The 19,433-nt window shown below is 39.1% G+C and overlaps 1 protein-coding gene across 5 annotated transcripts in view; it reads right to left on the reverse strand.

Annotated features, from left to right (window-relative positions):
* The window catches only part of WIPF1 (WAS/WASL interacting protein family member 1), a 180,228-nt gene extending 164,050 nt beyond the window's left edge, over positions 1 to 16,178 (reverse strand). The window contains exons 1-2 of one of the 5 annotated variants that reach the window (XM_056794020.1): positions 15,854 to 16,061; positions 9,200 to 9,405 (exon numbers count right to left, since the gene is read on the reverse strand). The gene's annotated coding sequence lies outside the window, so the exon portion shown is untranslated. Of the gene's footprint in view, positions 1 to 9,199; positions 9,406 to 15,853 lie in introns of all 5 variants that reach the window. The other 4 variants (XM_007494403.3, XM_016433715.2, XM_016433716.2 and 1 more) reach the window with 4 other exon arrangements.
* Positions 16,179 to 19,433: the final 3,255 nt, after the last annotated feature.

Raw genomic sequence — 19,433 nt, forward strand, 5'->3', positions numbered from 1 at the left:
TTAGTCAGCTTCCTCTCATCAGGCATGTCAGTTAGCATGTCTAACCCATGACATATTTCACAGCATGAGTCTGCTAGCTTATTATTTCCCTGGCAATTTGGCATAATGTCCAAACTTATCTTCCAAGGGACTTTTATCCAGACATTTAGGCTCATTCAACAGGCCCAGCTGTTAGGGAGTATTACTCTGACAAACTGTTCTTTCTAAATCAGAATGTCTCTCTCATATGCTTCTTAATTTTTCAAATACTCACATTAACAATGGCGTAATGCATTATTATGTCACCTATCAAGAGCTTACAGGATTTTCTTATTCTGACTTCCGCTCTCTGAACAAAATTATTGTGTCATCTGTATCAAATGAGCTACAAAGCTGAGTTGTTCTTCCAGTCTGGAGAATGATGGACAGACCTACCCACAGAAAAGAAGTTTGGCTGACTGATTCTGCTATTTTATGCTCACAGAAGCCAATCTGGTGGCACAGCTGTTTTTGATTAGACATATACAAATAATGCATTTTGGCAACGAACCCGCTAAACTAAAAGGGGAAGGAGGGTGGCAGCTGCTCTTACCTCCTTCCAAAATCAGCAAGGGGAATAAAGGCAACAGCCATCAAGAAGACTTGAGAGTTAAATTCCTATCATCTATGAATCACTTTCTCCTCTTTAACTAATTCAGAATAACTTATAACTAAAGCTCTGAAAGGACCCTTGTTTGTAGAATTTGGAATTCCAGAGGGGAACTCAGTAATGCAGACTTCATTCCTTCAAAATCTCCCCAAAATTGGTACTTAATTTTTCCTCTGAATGCTTTATATTAAGCAAGATTTCTGGTTCTCAAAGAAGCATTTTCCCTAAGGGATAATTAGGGTTTCCAGAGACAATTTTTATTATTTTTTTTATTGAACTGAAAAGTTTTAATTTTTTCTTTTCTATGAAACAGACATGTCTTTTGTTTCATTTTAACATATTAAAATGAAACTGAAACTCTCTGTACTCTAAATATAGGTTTTCTTTCTGAGTTTTTCTGTTCTGGAAAATAAAACATATAGACCATACTTTGAAAAATGAGGAAAGAAGGCAGAGAATGATTCATCCTACTAAAGGGGAAACACAGAAAACTGACAGTGTTTAGTGCCTATGATGGAACAAATCATTTAAAACAAAATATAAGATAATTATTATAGGCTGCACATCTCAAATGAATTGGTGGGCTCAATTTGTATCCAAGTCTGTAAGAAATGAGGATGTAATAATAAAAAGGCTGACTTTTGCTCTAAATGGACCTTCAAACTGCTTCATTATATATGCATTTATGTATGTATATATTTTTATTTCCCCCAATTACATGTTAAAAACAAATTTTAACATTCCTTTAAAATTTTTTTTGAATTCCAGCTTTGAGTTCTTTTCTTCTCTCTCCATCCCCATCCCTCCTCATTCCCTGAGATGGTAAGCAACCTAATTATTATATGTATTTTGAAACCTTGCAGATTCATTATAGTCCTGCACAATTGGTGCATAAAGAAATCCCTATAGAGAGGAATTGGGTGACTTTAAAGTGCTTAGCACAGTGACTGGCACATAGTAGACACTTTGGATAAGCTAATGTTTGACTGACTTTTTAAAAATGACCATTCTTTTGCTGATCTTTTATAGGGGAATTTCAGCTGAGAAGAAACATGTGCTGTATAAAAAGCATTAGACTGAGAATTAGGAGACCCAAGCTCTAATTCTGACTCTGCCACTTACTAGGTGCACAATCTTGATCAAGTGACTTTAAGTGTCTGTACCTCAGTTTCTTCCTCCATAAAAACTGGATTAAATGACCTCCAAGTTCCTTTCTAGCTCTGAAATTCTGATTTTGATTCTTCTTTCTCATCCAGTTCTCCTAATTCACAGCACATATCGAAGGGGAAAATGATATTGAATCCAAAATTTAAAATTCTGGCTCCAGGATCTTGCATAAATACCATGAAATATAAGCCCTGACTTTGACATCCATTACTTTTTTAAATTTAAAAGCAATAAGCCTCAAATAAAATAAGTCTTTCTCCTCTTCTTGTCAAGGATTTCTACAAAAGAGCAATTATGAAAATTAAGGAAAATAACATAGATCTGAAAATTGATATGATGAATTTGTTTTAAACCTTAGGTGCTCTTAATGAATGACACTAGTCACAACACTTGAAACTCAAGAGTATATATAGGAAAATAGGTCTAGAGCTGGATGGTGTTTCTCAGAAGCCACTTGGTTCATACACCCCCATTTTACAGATGAGAAATCTGAGGTCCTAAGACAATGATGGCAAACTTTTTAGATACAGAGTGCTGGCCTTACCCCCACCCCACCCCCCAGACAGAGTGCCATGCCTGCCCCTCCAGACCACATGCTATGTCCCTCCCCTCCCCCCACCAAGTGCCAGGCACTCCCCACTCCCCCCTTACCCCACACAAGAGAGGAAGAAAGCACTCCCATTGGGCTGCTGGGTGGAAGGATTGGTGAAGTGAGGAATGGCCGCAGCAAGTATAGAGAGGAGGAGAGGAGTGGCATGAGTGCTCTGCTCTCCTCCAGCTCTGCCATCTGTGAGCCCACCTTACTCACTGTGTACTCCCATTTGGACTCCTGGGCCGAGGGGCAGATGATGTGAAAAAATGTCCTCAGGCACAGTGAAAAGGGGGAAGGGAGCAATTCCACCATGAGTCCTCTGTCTTGAATGAACTCTGGAGGGCTGGGGTGGGGAGGGTTGGCTGGGGAGGGCAGCTACATGCCCATAGAGAGGGCTCTGCATGCCATCTTTGCCACCCATGACATAGGTTTTCCATCATTGCCCTAAGATCTTAAGTGACTTCTCCAAGGTCTTATTAGCAATAAGCATCAGAGGCAGGTTTAAATCTAGGTCCTTTGACTCTAAAGCCAGTACTTTTTCTATTCTCCCTCAATGTTTTGTTGCTGTGTTACTTTTTAAAAAATGCTTTAAGAGAAACTTCAAAAACTTATAAAAAAGAAATGATTTTCTTAGTATTGGTGTTCTCTCTATCCACTCAAATGTAGATAACAACCCCTCCATATATTAGGGAAGACATTTATTAGATGGTATCAACAGTGAAAAAATTCAGCACCTAGTGGCCCATTCTCTGTTGCCAAGTCTTCTTTACATGCACTAGCTAGACTGATTGTCAGGTAGTGTTAGACCATGAACTCCTTAAGGGCAGGCACTGTCTTTTGTCTCTTTTTATATCCTTAGTGTCTAGTACAGTGCCTAGCACACATTAGATGCTTCATACCTGTTTACTTTCTGAATGACTGTTGTCAGATGAGAGGCATACAGTCAGCATGACACAGAACAAGACCTGAAGCATCTCTATCTAGGAGGGATTGTTGCTAATACTTGGTTCTCCTCTGCTATTTGTAACCTTTAGAAATTACAAGCTTTTATCCATGCAATAATTAGAATTTTGGTGGAATTTTCTAAGGACCAGAGACTTAAAAGCCAACTCATTCAAAATTTCCTATACAGAGAATTGCTGCTGCTGAATTTTATTGCTTCTTAGAAAGTGATCTCAGCCTTCCTGCCATTCAGTCAGTCAGTCAATCAATAAACAATTATTAAGCACTATTATGTACCAGGCATTATGCTGAGTGCAGTGTCTGTCTATACCTGTTTTTCAACTTGGTACAGCTCTGCTCCTCTTTTTTTGTTTCCACATAAATCTGGATCAATGAATCTGTAAATCACCCATTACAATTGCTTAGTAAGTTGAACAACTGGCAGACCCTGTGTACTCCAATTCCAGGCTTTGCTATTAAAGACCTATCAGCTGAAGAAATTAATGTTTCTTATATCTCACTGAAGTGAGACTGTATCTCCACTATTTAAACAACCATCTTCTAATCCTAGACTACTGTGGTTAACATACTAATTATTTATAACCTTGGAAAATAAATAGCCAGGGCTCCTGCTTTTGTCAAAATCAGCCTCTTCTCTCTCTCTCTGTCTCTCTCTCTGTCTCTCTGTCTCTGACTCTCTCTCCCTCTCTCCTTCTCTCTCCCTCTCTTTCCATTCTCTCTCTCTCTTTTTCCTTCTCTCCGCTTCTCTCTCTCTCTCCCCCTCCCTCTCTCTCCATCTTTCTTCCCTCTCTTTTTTAATTCATTTGACTTATTTTAGAATGCTGTTGGTGCCCAGCTTTTTTCTTGTCACTTCTCACCACTTTCTTCATATTTATTTGTTCCTTCTCTGGGATTTTCAGGACCCAGGATCCAGACTCTAGGGAATGAAAGACTCTCAAAGGACAATGCTCACTAATCCCTGAAGAATCAAATCGTTTCCTTTCTATTTTTTTCTGACATGTGAAACACTTTTAGCAGATTATCATTCCGGGAAACTGCTACATTTCTCTTTCCCCTATGTTGCTTGTAACTGTCCAGTAATTTATCAGCTTCTGAAGCTCATACAAAAATGTTTGGCAGATCACAGAATTAGGGCTGGGGCACATACCTTAGCAAAAATGAAATCTTCAACTAGCTGGCTGCTTGACTTATGAGGTGTGCCAAACAATTGATTAGGTTTATTTTGTCTTTGTCTGACACCAGCTGTTTTGAATGAACTCATTGGATTGACTGGTCGTTTGGCATTAGTAGAGACAGCTAACAGTGTGAGCTGATTGCCACAGTCCTAGTAGGATAAATCCTAAAGGATACCACAGGCCTCGCAGGTGGCATGGTCTTCATTTTTCATTTTTTCACATATATGCCCAAACCTAGGATTCCCACTCCCAACATAGAAAAAATGTCCAGTAGGCAGCTGTAATCATGGCAACTCACATTTCTATAGTGTTCACATTTCACAAAGCATTTCCCTCAAAATTCTTTCAGTTGGGTAATGAAGTAGTCCTCCCATTTTACAGATGATCTCATCTAAGGTTCAGAAGGGTTAAAAGACTTTTCCTAGTGTCACAAAGCTATTATGAGTCAGATCCTAGGTTCTATGCCAGTTCTACTATACCTCACAGTCTCTGCAAAGAACATAAAGGTCTAAGATCACACATTATTCCTAATTAATTAATAAGTATTTATTAAACTGGCAGCTAGGCCATTCAGTGGATAGAGTGGAGACAGGAAGAATCATGTTCTTTAGTTCAAATCTCACCTATGACACTTACTAGCTGCATAACTCTAGGCAAGTCACGTAACCTTGTTTGTCTCAGTTTCCTCATCTCTAAAATGAGATGGAGAAAGAAATGGCAAACCACTCTAGTACCTCTTCCTTATGGGGTGCTGAAAAGTTAGACATGACTGAAAAACAACTGAAACAAACTGGTACTATGTTCCAGGCTAGGTGTTAGGAGTTACAATGAATAAAATAAACTCTATTCATAGGAAGCCTATGGTTTAGCAGGCAAAGCAAGTATATATAAAGGTATATATGTATCTATATATATATATATACTATATATACACACATACTTATGCATGTGTCTATATCTATATGTGTAAACATATGCATTTATACATGTGAAGAACAAACATAAGGGAGAGAAATACAAATCAATTCCAAGTATGAAGTCCTTTGAGAGGAAAGCCACCAACAGTCAAGGAGTCCAGGAAATGCTTCCTGTGGAAGGAGACACCTAAATTGCTTCTGGGAGGAAGAGGAGTGCTCTATGAGGCACAGGTAAGGAGGAAGCACATTCCATTCATGGGAGATGGCCAATACAAAGATAGGAAAATGAGGAGAGAGAGACACAGACAGACAGACAGATGGAAAAATGGACAGAGACAGAGATAGACAGAGAGACAGAGAAATATATGTGAAGATCACAGAGAAGGCCAGAGTGCAAGAGGAGGCATAATGTACAACAAAGCTGGAAATATGGGTTAAGGTAGGGGCTTTCGAAGTGAAAAAGAGGCATTTATATGTGATAATAGATGCAAACAAAGAGCTGCCAAAGTTTATCAGGTATGAGAGTAACATAGTCATATCTGTGCTAAAGGAAGAACATTTTGGCAGGAATGTGGAGGAGGGAGTGGTAGGGGAAGAGATTTGAGGTAGGAAGTCCAATTTGGAGACTGTTGCAATAATCTAAGTGACAGGTGATAAGGCCCTGAACTAAGATGATAGCAGTGTGAATGGAGAGAAGGGTTTGGATGCAATAGAGATGCTGGAGAGGTAGAAATTTTAAGATTCAGCAACTGATTAAATATGAGGGAGAGTAAAGAATATAGGTTAACACTGAGGTTACACCCTGGAAGAATGGAATAATAGTGGTACCTTTGACAGAAATACGGACAAATTGAATTGAGGAATGATTTTGGATACTCTGAGTTTTAGATATCTCTAGGACATCCATTTTGAAATATCCATAGGCAACTGGTTATGTCAGACTGAAACTCAGGGGAGAGATTCGGTCTGGATATATAGATTTTGGAATCATTTATATAAAGAAGACAATTAAACCCACAGAAGAAGAAGAGGTCATAGAGAGAGTGTAGAGATAGAGAAGAGAAGGAGCCTACCACAGAACCCTGAGATAAGTAAAGAAATGGAAAAAAATTTTTTTAAATCCAATATGGCTGCTTAGACCAAGTGGCAGAAGGTTATTTAAACTCTAAATATCTCTCCCAGCTCAGTTAGAGTCTCAGAGTTCTGCTGGTCCCCCCTGTGGAATGTTCCACTTGCTAAGTGTTAGATGGAATCTTCCAGCCTGTAACTGACTCTTGGCTCTCTAACTATTTTTTCTATATAAAATCTATATTTCTAAGTCCTAAACCTACCTGAACTCAGTCAACTGTTATTATTATTATTTTTAGGAAAAGGAAAGGAAGGTTATATACAAAGGAAGAATCACATATAAATAAAATGAATTTATTAACAAAGAAGGGAAAGGTAAGGGAGGATAAGGGGAAGGGGTTGCATCTGACTTATCCTAGTTATTAAACCCACTATCTAACTACCCTAAACTAAATAACTAAGTTTCCTATGGGTAAGTCCAACAGGGAACCAGATTTCTCACACACAGAGTCCTTGGTGGGTCAGATACAGGAATCCAGCTTAGTCCTTAGATGTTCCTGGAAAGAGAGGTTCCTCCAAGTTTCCACTCTGTCCACCAGAGGGTATAGAGAATTTCCTCTCAGCCTTGTTTGATGATATTCAAAGAGGCTGCTTGCAAGATGTCCAGGAGAGTTCAGGAGAGATCAAATCTTCACCTTTCAGGCTTCACTTTCGACTCTAGACTGACGGTTGGAAACCTGCTCCTTTCAACAGCTTAGAATCCTGACCCAGTAGCTCTTGGAATCTAGGCCTGTCAATCACACTCTTGCTACTTTTACCTTCCCTTGCTACACTGGGGAAGACTCATTGTTAGTGAATAAAAAATCAATTACTCAAACACAATTTATTGTGTCTACTGTATACCAGGCACTTTACTAGATGCTGAAGATACAATAAAAAAATGAAATATTCAGAGTTCTCTTAAACATTTGTAACTGAGTTGAGTACAAATATCAGATATTATTTTTGAACCTCTATCAAACTCAACCCTTTTAAACATTCTAATCTCAGCTATTTAAAGAAGAAACTTCTCTGTTTTGTATTATTATCCTTAATCCTACTAAAATAAACCACTGATAACAAATATAGACGTGTTTAGATTGTGTGCCTACTGTATTCCTCTTATCCCCTGGGGTGAACATTATCATTGACTATTCCTTCCCCAACAGTAAGACTCATCTTAGGTGGACCTACACATCTACTTAATGGTGATGATTGCTGAGAGGTTACTGATATTTATGTAGAAAATTTCAGTCATATATATTATCTCATTTGCTATATCATCTTACAGGAAGATAGAAAAATCAGTTGCCTTTTGACTTCAACTTATATGAAAAGGGGGATGGAAAATGGAAGAGAATAAGCATTTATATAATACCTACTATGTGCCAGGTACTATGCTAAGTGCTTTTTTAAATTATCTCATTTGATCATCTCCACAACTCCTAGAAGATAAGTGCTATTATTATTCCCATTTTATAGTTTTGGAAACTATACAGAGGCTAAGTGATTTGCCCAGGGTCATTCAGTTTATAAGTGTATGAGACTGGATTTGAACTTATATTTTCCTGACTCAAGGCCCAGTACTCTAGCCAATGCACCACCTACATGCTTTAAGTTATATGAATAATAATGTTAATAATATTAACCAACAATTAGGTAGAACTTACTATAAGTCAGATATTGATTTCCAATTATTGTGTCTCACAACAAGTCTGGTAAGGCAATGCTATTATTATTTCCATTTAATAAATAGGGAAACTGAGGCAAAGAGAGTTTAAATAACTTGTTCAGAGTCACACAGCTAGGAAATGTCTGAGGCTAGATTCGAACTTGGGTCTTCCCAACTCTATGCCTGGCACTCTATCCACTGTGCCACCTAGCTGCCTTAACTCTTTTTGTCTGAAATAGCTTTTCTAGCACTTTGACCAAGCATGTTACACTTTAGAACCCTCTCTCTCTCTCTCTCTCTTTCTCTCTCTCTCTCACTCACTCACTCACACACACACACACACACACACACACACACACACACATATCCTCTAAATACTTCAAGATGACTTTTTTCCCTTTAGATACTATAATGGAGAGGTAAATTTTATTCATTCAGTTCACTTTTATGATGCCTACTATGATGCAAGTTGTGAATGAAGACTAAGAATAACATTTGTTCTCATGGAGTTTATGAGTAGTAGAGAAGATAAAACATAAATGAAAATAATTTAAATATAAACTAAATTGTAACAAGTGAGGTGAGAAAGGTTCAAAATGTGTCTAAGGTATAGGATAAAAGATTTGCAGCTTGCACGAATCTCGGAGGCCATCTAGTACAATCTCCTCATTTACAGATTAGAAAACTCAGTCCCAAGAAATTGGCACAATGAAAACCCCTTGAAAGCAGGAACTCTCATTTTTTTGTCTTTGTATAATCAGGACATAACACAGTGCCTTGCAAATAGCAAGTACTTAATAAGTATTAATGAGTTGTGATAGGTAAGTTAGAAATACAGAACTGAGAATCATCTGTGCTGAAATGACAACTGATATGATGAGAATTGATGAGATCACTGAGAGAGAGTTTAAGTGTTTTGTCTAGGTTACATGGTTAGTAATTGTCAGAGGTATAATTTGAAACCAGGTCTCTACTTACTTTGAATACAAAGCTCTCATCACCACACTTCAATGCCTTCCTTTAATAGTTCTGAGAATTCAGAGATTATGTTGATCTAGTTGGGGAAACAGCAAGTCCTTGTGTTGTCAGGAGGATCTGAATTCAAATCTGTCTTCAGATATTTACTAGCTGTGTTCCTCTGGACAATTCACTGTTTGCCTTAGTTTCCTTATCTGTAAAATGAGCTGGAGAAGGAGATGGCAAACTGTTCCAGTATCAAATGGGGTCATGAAGAATCCAACACAACCAATCAACTTAACAACAATAACAACAACATGGAGAAAGGGCCACATGGGCTAAGCTGTGACATGTAAGACAGGATTTTGTAAGGTGGAGATATGAAAGGACATTTTAAATAGGAAGGATGTCAAGAATCAAGGCAGAAAAGCACAAGACAGTGCTCAGCAATGGATGAATAGCCAGTTTGCTTGGAATATAGAGCAATTAAAAGAGTAGTGAAAAATAAAATTGGACTGCTGGGCTAGAACCCAGATGATGGAAGAGCTTGAATAATTTAATTAAATGTGATGAAGATAACTGAATATATAAGAAGAAAGTTAATCAGGAGAAGAAATTAAGTTAATCTTCTAAAGATTAATTTATCAGAGAAGTAAAAAAGAAATTAATCGTGAGCTTTATTCAATATTTTATTAAAATGTCTTATTTGCATAACCTCATAGCAGCTTGTTGTTACTTGTGTGTCATTTATAAAATATAATTATTAAACTAAAATAGAGTCTTATATCATTTCCCTCTTTTTTAGCCACATTCCTTTTTTAAAAGGTTAATGTTATAACAATGGAAAAACATTCAAAATTAATTAATTAAATTTAAAAAAATATTTTAAAAAAGATTAATATTAGCTTATTACATTTAATTCCTGTGGCCCTGCCTCCAAAAGGGTCTTAAAACCCAGGCACCATTTCCACTTACCACTTCCCTCTCCCTGTCTCTCTTTCCACATGTATATGCCTTGTATAACTTACATATAATGGATGCTAAATAAATGAACCAATGAATGAACTAATGAATAAATGAATAAGCATTATCATGTCAGCTCTCAATCTTTACTTTGACCTGGTTCATAGTCAGAGATTTGAGTGAGAATTGCTCACAAGGACATGAGTCTGGTGGCACCCATAAATACAGCTACACATTACTGAAATACTATTGATATCAATGACCTGTGATTTCATTCAGAGTAGCAGATTATAACTCCTCTATGACTTGCTTGTGGCTGAAAAATTTCTCATCTTGACACCACCCTGGTGATAATCCTGTGCAAATTGAACATGCTCTTCAGACAACAGACACACAATCTTGCTGGCCAGTACTCAAAGCCTTTTATAGCTCCAATAGAATCAGTGAATACTTATTTCTACTGGTTAGACTTTGAGAACTTGGAGTTACCTCCATGCCAAGATAAGCAAGCAGAGTAAGACTCTAGATTTCTGGGAAGTAATAGCAGGGAGATTGTCCAGATGCACAGCAATTAGGAATTAATTAACTCCCAAATTTATAGAGCCAACCCTCATTTCTCTCCTGAGATGCAGGTCTACTTCATCAACTGCCTGTTGAACAGTGGCCCTTTAGACCTTAATTTCCTTATCTGTAAAATAAGATGACTTTTAAGATCCTTTCCAATTTTTATTAACATAATACTAATTTCTGATGATCTCCATCTGGCTATCACATAGACATCTCAAAATCAACAAGTCCAAAACAAAACATTATCTTTCCCTCTCAATCTGTCCTTCCTTCCGCTTCCCTATTTTTATTACGGGCATCCAGGTCCCAATCTTGAAGTCATCTCTTTCCTTTCATTTAGCACTTCCTCTACTCCTATACAATCAGTTTCCAACTCTAGTCAATTTTAGTTCCTTAACAGCTCTCACATCACTTCCCATCTCTTCCCTCACAAAGCCATCACACTAGGTCAGGTTCTTATTACCTCTTACCTAGCCTACTACTGCAATAACCTTCTACATGGTCTCTCTGCTTCCAGTTATAATCAGTCTGCCATATGATTGCCAAAATCTTTCTAAAGCACCATGTCTCCACTTGGGAATCTTCAACAACCTATTGCTTCAAGGATATGTGAAGATTAAATTTAACACTCCCCTGATTATAACAATGAAAATACTTAACTCTCCCCTGATTGTGAAGATTAAATTGTAACCCATCTATTTTTAGAACACCTTACTTAAAGTTGAGTATGAAGATCTACCCATTTTAGATTTAATCACCAAAGGTATAAACACTCCATTCACATTTGAGTGGGGGAGCTCTGTGACCCACATGTGCAATGGTGGGCAAAGAATCAGAATCAACTGACTGCCTTCTGGGCAGTCCTAGAGCAGAGCATCAACTGTGATTGGTAGACGTAAAATTAGGGGAAGACACAGGAAGTGATGCAAAGGAAGTGTCTTTAAAAGGAGCTGTTACTTCCTGTGAGAGAAAAAAGAAATCTTCATTCCTTAGAGTGCTGCCTGAACCCGAGACCCTGTTTTCTGGTGAGGCTAATAAAGAATCTACTGATTAGACTTATAGGTGGTGAGTGAAAGGCTGACTCAACTGCTGGTTTTTCTCTAAAGAGACCAGCCTCAGGAAAGACCTCCTCTCTAGAGAGGCTTCCCCAGGTCCTTGGCTTTGCCGAGGTCAGCTGAAACTAACTCTCCCTGGTGGAGGGATGGGGGGGAGCAGAGAGAAATTATTTTGGAATTAATTAAATTCCTGGTGACCACACTCTTAAAATATAAATCCAACCCTTTAAAAAATAAACCCCTTTCCCTCCTTACAGGTAAAATTAGACTCTCTACCTTGGCATTTAAATTCTTTCACAGGGTAACTAAATACTATTTTTCTAGACCTATTTCACATGTTCTTGCTCATATTTACACATACTTTTTTTTTTTCAAACCCTTACCTTCCAACTTGGAATAAATACTTTGTATTGGTTCTAAGGCAGAAGAGCAGTAAGGACTAGACAATGGGGATTAAGTGACTCACTCAGGTTCATACAGTCTGAGGCCAGATTAGAACCCAGGACATCTTGTCATTAGGTGTGGATCTCTAACCAGTGAGCCACCTAGCTACCTTACTTTTATATGCCATTAAAAAAAAATTGATGGGAGGTAATAAGTGTAAGAGAAATACTTTTATATATCCTTGTTCCAGTCACACTGGTCTACTTTCTGTTCCCATCTCTCATCTCTGTGCCTTTGCTCAGGCTGACCCCTATGCTGGGAACACATCCCTTCTTCATTTTGTCACTTATGGTATTTAGCCATCTTCAAGATTCAGGTGGTACTCCCAATGGGGAACTCTACAGTGGAATAAGTGATCTATTTATCACAGCACATAAGCTCAAATTCCAGTCCTACTACTTGTTTTCTGTGTGATGTTGGGCAAGTCATTTAATTTCTCTTGACCTTTCTTTCCTCCCCTATAAAATAAGACAGTTGTACCAGATAACCACTAAGCATCCTTTAAGCTCTAAATTTATTATCATCTCAGTTGTTAGTTTGGTTTCTCTCCTCAAATTGTAATGCATGTCTTTATGTACAGAAATGTATTAATCCTCATCCCAGTAGAATATGAGCTCCTTGAGCATGGAGATAATTTCTTTATCTCTGTGTTTTCCACCCAATACTGGGCCTGAAAGCACATGCTAAATAAAGCTTGTTGAATGCTGGACAAAAGGCTTCAAGTAGTCCAAGATTCCAAATGGAAAGAAACACAGCAACAGATTCAGCTGAATCGGCAAGAATTCTTGCTGCTACTACTGCCACAAGCCAGAGTGCTTTTTACCTGTGTGGAATGTGGAATATCAGCACAGAGGCCATAATTTTTCCCCCCAGTCACACACTAAAAGAGTAGTCTTGGTCAGCAATATTTTCATCCTGGAATATGAAAAGCTGTGAGGGACAGGGTCAGATTCACTACTGAATGGTAATTCTATCTGTGGCCAGAGCTAAATGAAAAATGTCAAGAACAAGCAGGTTTCTCTCATCTCTTTCTACTAGCTATTATTTCTTTCTTATTCTTCTGTTTAAGCACATTATATTAAATGGTTTCCTAATGGACCAAAAGAGCTTATGGACTTGCCTAAGAGCCTACCTTACTGGCAGGAAGAGAATTGAGCCCCAGGAAAAATCTATTGCATTATATTTTAATAGTATATCTACTTTTAATATCATATCTTTTGTTCCATCCACCTCCAAAATGTAATATTTGTGGTTTTGACATAACTTCACAAACCACAACACACTAGGCCCTTCTGATCAGAGGGGTTTATCTTCCAATATCATATCTTTTAGCATTTTAATGCTGGCCACAGGGTTTTCTTGGCAAAGATACTAGGGTGCTTTGCTATTTCCTTCTGCAGGGCATCACCTGTTTTTGGACTTGTTCATTTTGGGTAACCCTACATGGCATAGCTCATAGTTTCATTGAGCTTTGCAAGCCCCACTGCCATGATAAAGCAGTGATCTAGGAGGGGACAAACTTCACATAGGCCATTTGCAAATAAATTGCAGTAAAAACTTTTCTGGACTCAACGAAACAGACATTTTGTGTAGGGAAAGATGCCAACAATTTGACTAAAGTTATTTTGTTGTACTGAAATTGTAGTACTTCAGGAAACTGGTAAAAAAAAAAAGAAATTGATACAGGAAAAGTGTCCATATTCTCTTAAAATATACCATAGCAGTGGTTAAGTGGATCTGGTGTCTCATGAATGCCCAGCTTGTTCAACACTAGTAATACTTATTCAGAAATGAAGGTTGAATCAGATTGATCATTTCAGTGACCTGGAGATTTTATGTGGAAACCTTGAGATCTAGAGCCATATAATTCAGTTCCTGGAAAGTGAACCACAAGGAGCAATTACAATGTAAAGATAAGTGACTTTAAAGTAGGAGAGGGCACACACTCCTAACTGATGGTCAAATGAAACAGGCCAATACTAGCCTGACAATTGTCATTTTAGAGCTTCTACAAGAACAATTTCCATGTCTTTAGTATCCTGTGGGTTACTATTTCTGCCACACCTCAACTTTACAGCCTTTATTTATCTGAGTTCAGGAGATATGATAAAGATGAAAAGACTGAAGCTTAGAGAAGAAGGAATTTGCCAATGACTGCACAGCTAATAAGTCCCAGGAGCAAAGTTTGAACACAGGTCTTCCTGCTGCCAAGTCCAGCACTTTGTCCACTATTTCCCTTTGACTCTCAGTATAAGACTAAGGGACAAAAATGAAACAAGAGAGGGGTACCCAGAACTAGCCTGGCTCTGGCCATCACCAGTTGTCCAGGGCTTGTCTTCAGACAGACCCACCCTTTGTTAAACTAAGAAGTTTCCAAATCTAATGCCAGTTCTGCATTTGGACCACCAGGCAAATTCCTGCCTGGGTCAGCTTTATTTCCTTTTCCTGGTGAGAGCACTGACAACTTTCTTTAAGTCCTCCTATTTTTCATTAAAAAAAGATATTAGAAAAGGGCAAAAGAAAGAATAAGGAACTGGAGAAACAAATGGTCAAAAAGAAGTCTGGGAAGAGTATACCTATATTTTTGAAAAGTGCTGGGTAGGAATTGGCAATGTTTTTAAGGTCAATGACCATATGCACACATGTATGCATGGATACCAGCAGATGTAAAGAGGGAATGTTTGGAGGAGACATTCAAGCAGGCAGGAGTCCAATTTAAGAAAGAGACTGGGGAAGGTGAAATGTTAGTGGTCTATAAAATGGAAAACAGTGGTTTCATTATTTTTTTAAAAAAGGGGGGTTGTAAGGAGGATGCTCTACAAGTCACTTTTAACTTTTCTCCTCGTTTTGGTGCAGGTAGTGTGCAGATTACTTCAGGATTTGTTTTGCCTCTGCACAGAGCAGCACTGGATTTTTGCAATCTCGCCAGATTATCCTTGAAGTCAGGCGGAGCCGAGGAGGGTTGGTCAACTCGCTTTGTCCCGGGGCGCCAGGGCAGCACCACTGTCACCTTTTCTTTAAGATCTCCCAGCACCTCTCGTCTAGAGCGCCCCGGACCGCCCCGAGGGAAGAATCAAAAGGCAAGGCCACGGGAGAAAGTGCCTTGACGGCAGGCAAAGGAAAAAGTTAGCCACTTTGTGAAAGCTGGATGAAGGAGCCACTGTGAACACATCTGGGAGAGCAGGGCCTGGGAGGGACTGATGTTATACAACGTACCCCACTCTTGGAGCAAATAAGAGCTATTTCGACATCTCGAACTATTTTCTTTTCTCCTTTACATCGCACGTCACCATCTCCTTCTCTTCCACTCACACTGAGCCCCAAAGTAGCGTTTCCAAAGTCTCCCCTTCCAGCCCGAAGGAAGGAACGGGGCATTCACTTCTACAGATGTACCTTGTAGACCAGGGAGAGGGTCCCTGAGACAGCTGTTGTACTCAAGTAAGCTCCAAGTTGCCAGGTTCAGCCTGATCCCCAAAACTCACTCGCTGACAGGCGCACAAAAATATTCATCCAACCCTCCCTACCAACTCCAACCCCCTCCCCCCCACTTCGCCCAACCTTCGGAGCAGGAGTCTAATTCGGAAAGTCGGGGTTGGGGGTGGGGGGTGGTAGAAGGACTGGACTAGGAAGAAGACGGGTCTCTTACCCGGCGGTGCTCCGCTCCTAGAATCTTCCTAGTTTGCTCCCTCCCGGGATGAGGGCGGCGGTCACAGCTGCAGGCGGCGGCTCCTGCTTGTTCCCCAGCAGCTGCAGCGCACGGGGCATTTTTCTCTGGGAAACTTCTCCCTGGCGGGCAGGAAAAGCTCTCCGAGCTCAGAGGCTACGACCATCCGGGAACTTCGCTGTGATGTAAACCCTCCCACTCCAAACACCCCCACCCCCCACCCCCTCTACCGGCCCTGCCACATGTGGACTTAACAGGCCGCTGCTGCTTTTGCTGCCGCTGCTGCTTTTGCTGCCGCTGCAACTGTGGCGACTGGAGTTAGCTTCTCTCCTTGTTTAGTCGACAAACTTTTATGGCGTGCCTACTGGCACAAGGAGCTGAGGTTTAAAGGTGACAAGAACACTGTCCTCCCCTCATGGAACTTATAGTCCAATAGGGGGATAAGACATATATGCACATGCCTATTACTTATGGCAATAAAGATTGGACCCTGGGCTTGGAGTCTGGAAGACCTGGGGTAAAATTTCATCTCAGGTACTAGCTGTGTAACCCTGGGCAAATCATTTAATATCTGTTGGCTTCCATTTCCTCATCTATAAAGTGAGGAGGTTGGACTAGATCTTCAAAGTCCCTTCCAATTTTACATGGAAGGTCCATTAGAGCATTAGAAAGGTGTAAAGAGCTTGGGGATCTTGGAATCTCTTAGATGGGTAGAAGGAGGAAGGATTAGTGAAAAGTTCCTAGAAGAGTGGCAGAAGAGCTAGGTCTTGAAGGAAGGGAAAATTTTCTAGAAAGAAATAATATAGTTTAAAATATCACAAAATCCAGAGATAGGAAAATAGATGTAAAATCCTTTTTTCTGTCACTTTCTACGTGGCAAGTCACTTAACTTGGGGTGAGAGGGGAAGAGGGAGGCAGGGAGACTGTATCAATTTCTTTATTTCTAAAATGAAGAGGATGGATTACATGATCTCTGTGTTTCCTTTCATCATTGAAAAGGGAATATGGGGAAGTAAGAGATTTCAGGAAGAGATCTGAAATAGCCATTAGTCCATTTTAGTTGAAATATAGATATGTATAAAGCAAAGTGTGATGGAATAAATCTGGAAAAATGGGCTGGAGCTAGCTTTGAATGCCATGATAAGGAACTTATACTTTATCATCCTATATTAATACACCACTAGTGACTTCTTCAACCACACCTCACTTGGGTATGGATTTGAGGGCAGGAATGCAGGAACTCCACATGCCTCTGTGTCTAGGTGAAGAGTTTTGCCCATTGCATCAGGTAAGCCAAAGTATCTTATTATGAAATTTTTATTTTTGAAAAAAAATATCATATAAAAACTTGTCCAAAATAAACATAGATGTTTTCATATTGGAAAAAAAAACATGGGAAAAGCAGTGTATTTTGATGTGGCATTTGATAATAGTTACAATAAACTATTATCCTCATTTTGCAAATAAGGAAAATGATTTCAGAGGGGTTAAGTGACTTGCCCAGGGTCCCACAGTCAGTGTAGTTGAGATCTGAACCAAAGGATCTTCTTACTCCAAGTGCTTTGTAGTGAAAAATGTTATATTGATTTTTTTTAAGCATAAAGAGTGATATAATCAGATCTATGCATTAGGAAGATTATTTTGATAACTCAGGGTAGGACTAATTGAAGAAGGATGAGACTAGAATCAGGTAACTCAGGTAGAAGGCAATTAAAATAGTACAGGCAAGAGGTGATGAAAGTCTGAACTAAGATGGTGTTAGTGGAAAGTAGAAAGAAGGGAACAGATGAGAGAAATTTGGGGAAGGTACAATGAACAGAATTGAACAATTCATTAACTATGGGGGCTGAGGGAGAGAGAAGAGTGAAATATGCGTGTTTACCAGACTTTCAGTGAACCCAGATGACTGAAGGAGATAATGGGATAATAGTGTCATTAATAGAAACAAGAAAGTAAGGAAGAAGGGCAAGTTGTGTATGTATGTGTTTTCTCTGAGATGCTTATGAGTTCCATTTTTGGATATGTTGAGTGGATATACAGGTAACGTGACAATATAGCTGAAGGCAGATGTTGGAGCTGGAGATTTAGATGTGATAGTTATAAACAGGGAATACTTGAAACCAGAAAGTAGATAAGATTCTTAAGACCACTCTTTCTAGAAGTTTAGCACTGAATAGAAGGATAAAGGAGAGGAGAGAGTCAAGAATAGAGCCTTAGGGGATACCCAGCCCTGAGATTCTGGCTATTATCTGATGTGATGAAGAAAAGAGTTAGTGAAGAAGTCAGAGAAGAGGCAATCAGCAAGGCAGAAGAACCAGGAAAGAAAAACATCATGGAAGGTAAGAAAGGAGAAAATATTAAAAAAGAGATGCTTCAAAACTATTTTTTTTTTAAGCTAAGGGCTGATTAAAGGTTCCTTTGGATTAGATCATTTGGAAGGTCATTATTGGGATCACAGACAGTAATTTCAGTGGTGAGGTAGGGATGAAATCCATTTTAAGAGGGATTAAACTCAGGTGGTAAGGAAGTGGAAAACTGATTGGAAAAGAATTGGCAGTGAAAGAGAAAGAAGAGACCAAATATGAAAGAATAATGCAAGGTAATGGAAGAGATGAGGAGAGATGAGATCAGGGGCCCAAGTGAGGTTAACTTGCATAAGGAAGAGGGCTGCCCTTTTATTCTGGAGGGAAGGAGAAAAGGATGAGTGAAATTAGAAAAGATTTTACTGTGTGAAGAAAAGATGAGATTTGGGTCTGATGGTTTCAATCTTCTGGATTTTACCTTCTGGAGAAGGTAAGGTCTCTTGTTGAGAGAAAAGATGTATAAGAGTTAGGAGTTTGATGATGGGAAAAATTGTAGAACAGTTGGGAGTCCATCAGAAATGAACTAAGAATTACTATACAGCAGCAAGGGCCCAGTTAGGTTTGATACATGAATGTTATGCATATTAATAGGTTTTCATATAGCAACCCTTAAGTCATTGGAAATAGAAGGGGAAGAGGCAGATGAGGAAGGAGGGTGGTTCCAGAATTAGCAGGTCACAGAACAACAAAATATGTAGGAGATGGTTTAAAGGTAGACCATACTGTGCCTTTTTGTTTTTGTTTATTTATTTGTCTGCTTGTTTGTTCATTCATTCATTCATCTATTTATTTATTTATTTTACAGTGCCTTTTTGAAATGGTTTACTCTGCTTCAAGACTGATAAGGGAATGCAGGATCCTAGATGTAGACTAGGAGTGGATCTTTACATAAAACTAGAAAAAAGATGAATGGGGAAAATATGTCTGACAATATGATGGTAAAGAAGAAATTCAAGGAACATAGATGGAGTCATGGAAAGGTAGAGAGGATAGCTAGGTGGCATAGGGGATAGAGTACCAGGCCTGGAGTCAGGAAGTCTCATCTTCCTGAGTCCAAACCTAGTCCTAGACCTTTATTAGTGGAGTGTAACCCTGGGCAAGCCACTTAACCCTGTTGGCCTCATCTGCAAAATCAGCTAGAGAAGGAAATAACAAATTACTCTAGTATCTTTGCCAAGAAAAACCCAAATGGGGTCTCA

Source organism: Monodelphis domestica, chromosome 4 (genome assembly GCF_027887165.1).
Source record: "Monodelphis domestica isolate mMonDom1 chromosome 4, mMonDom1.pri, whole genome shotgun sequence".
Classification (NCBI taxonomy): Eukaryota; Metazoa; Chordata; class Mammalia; order Didelphimorphia; family Didelphidae; genus Monodelphis; species Monodelphis domestica.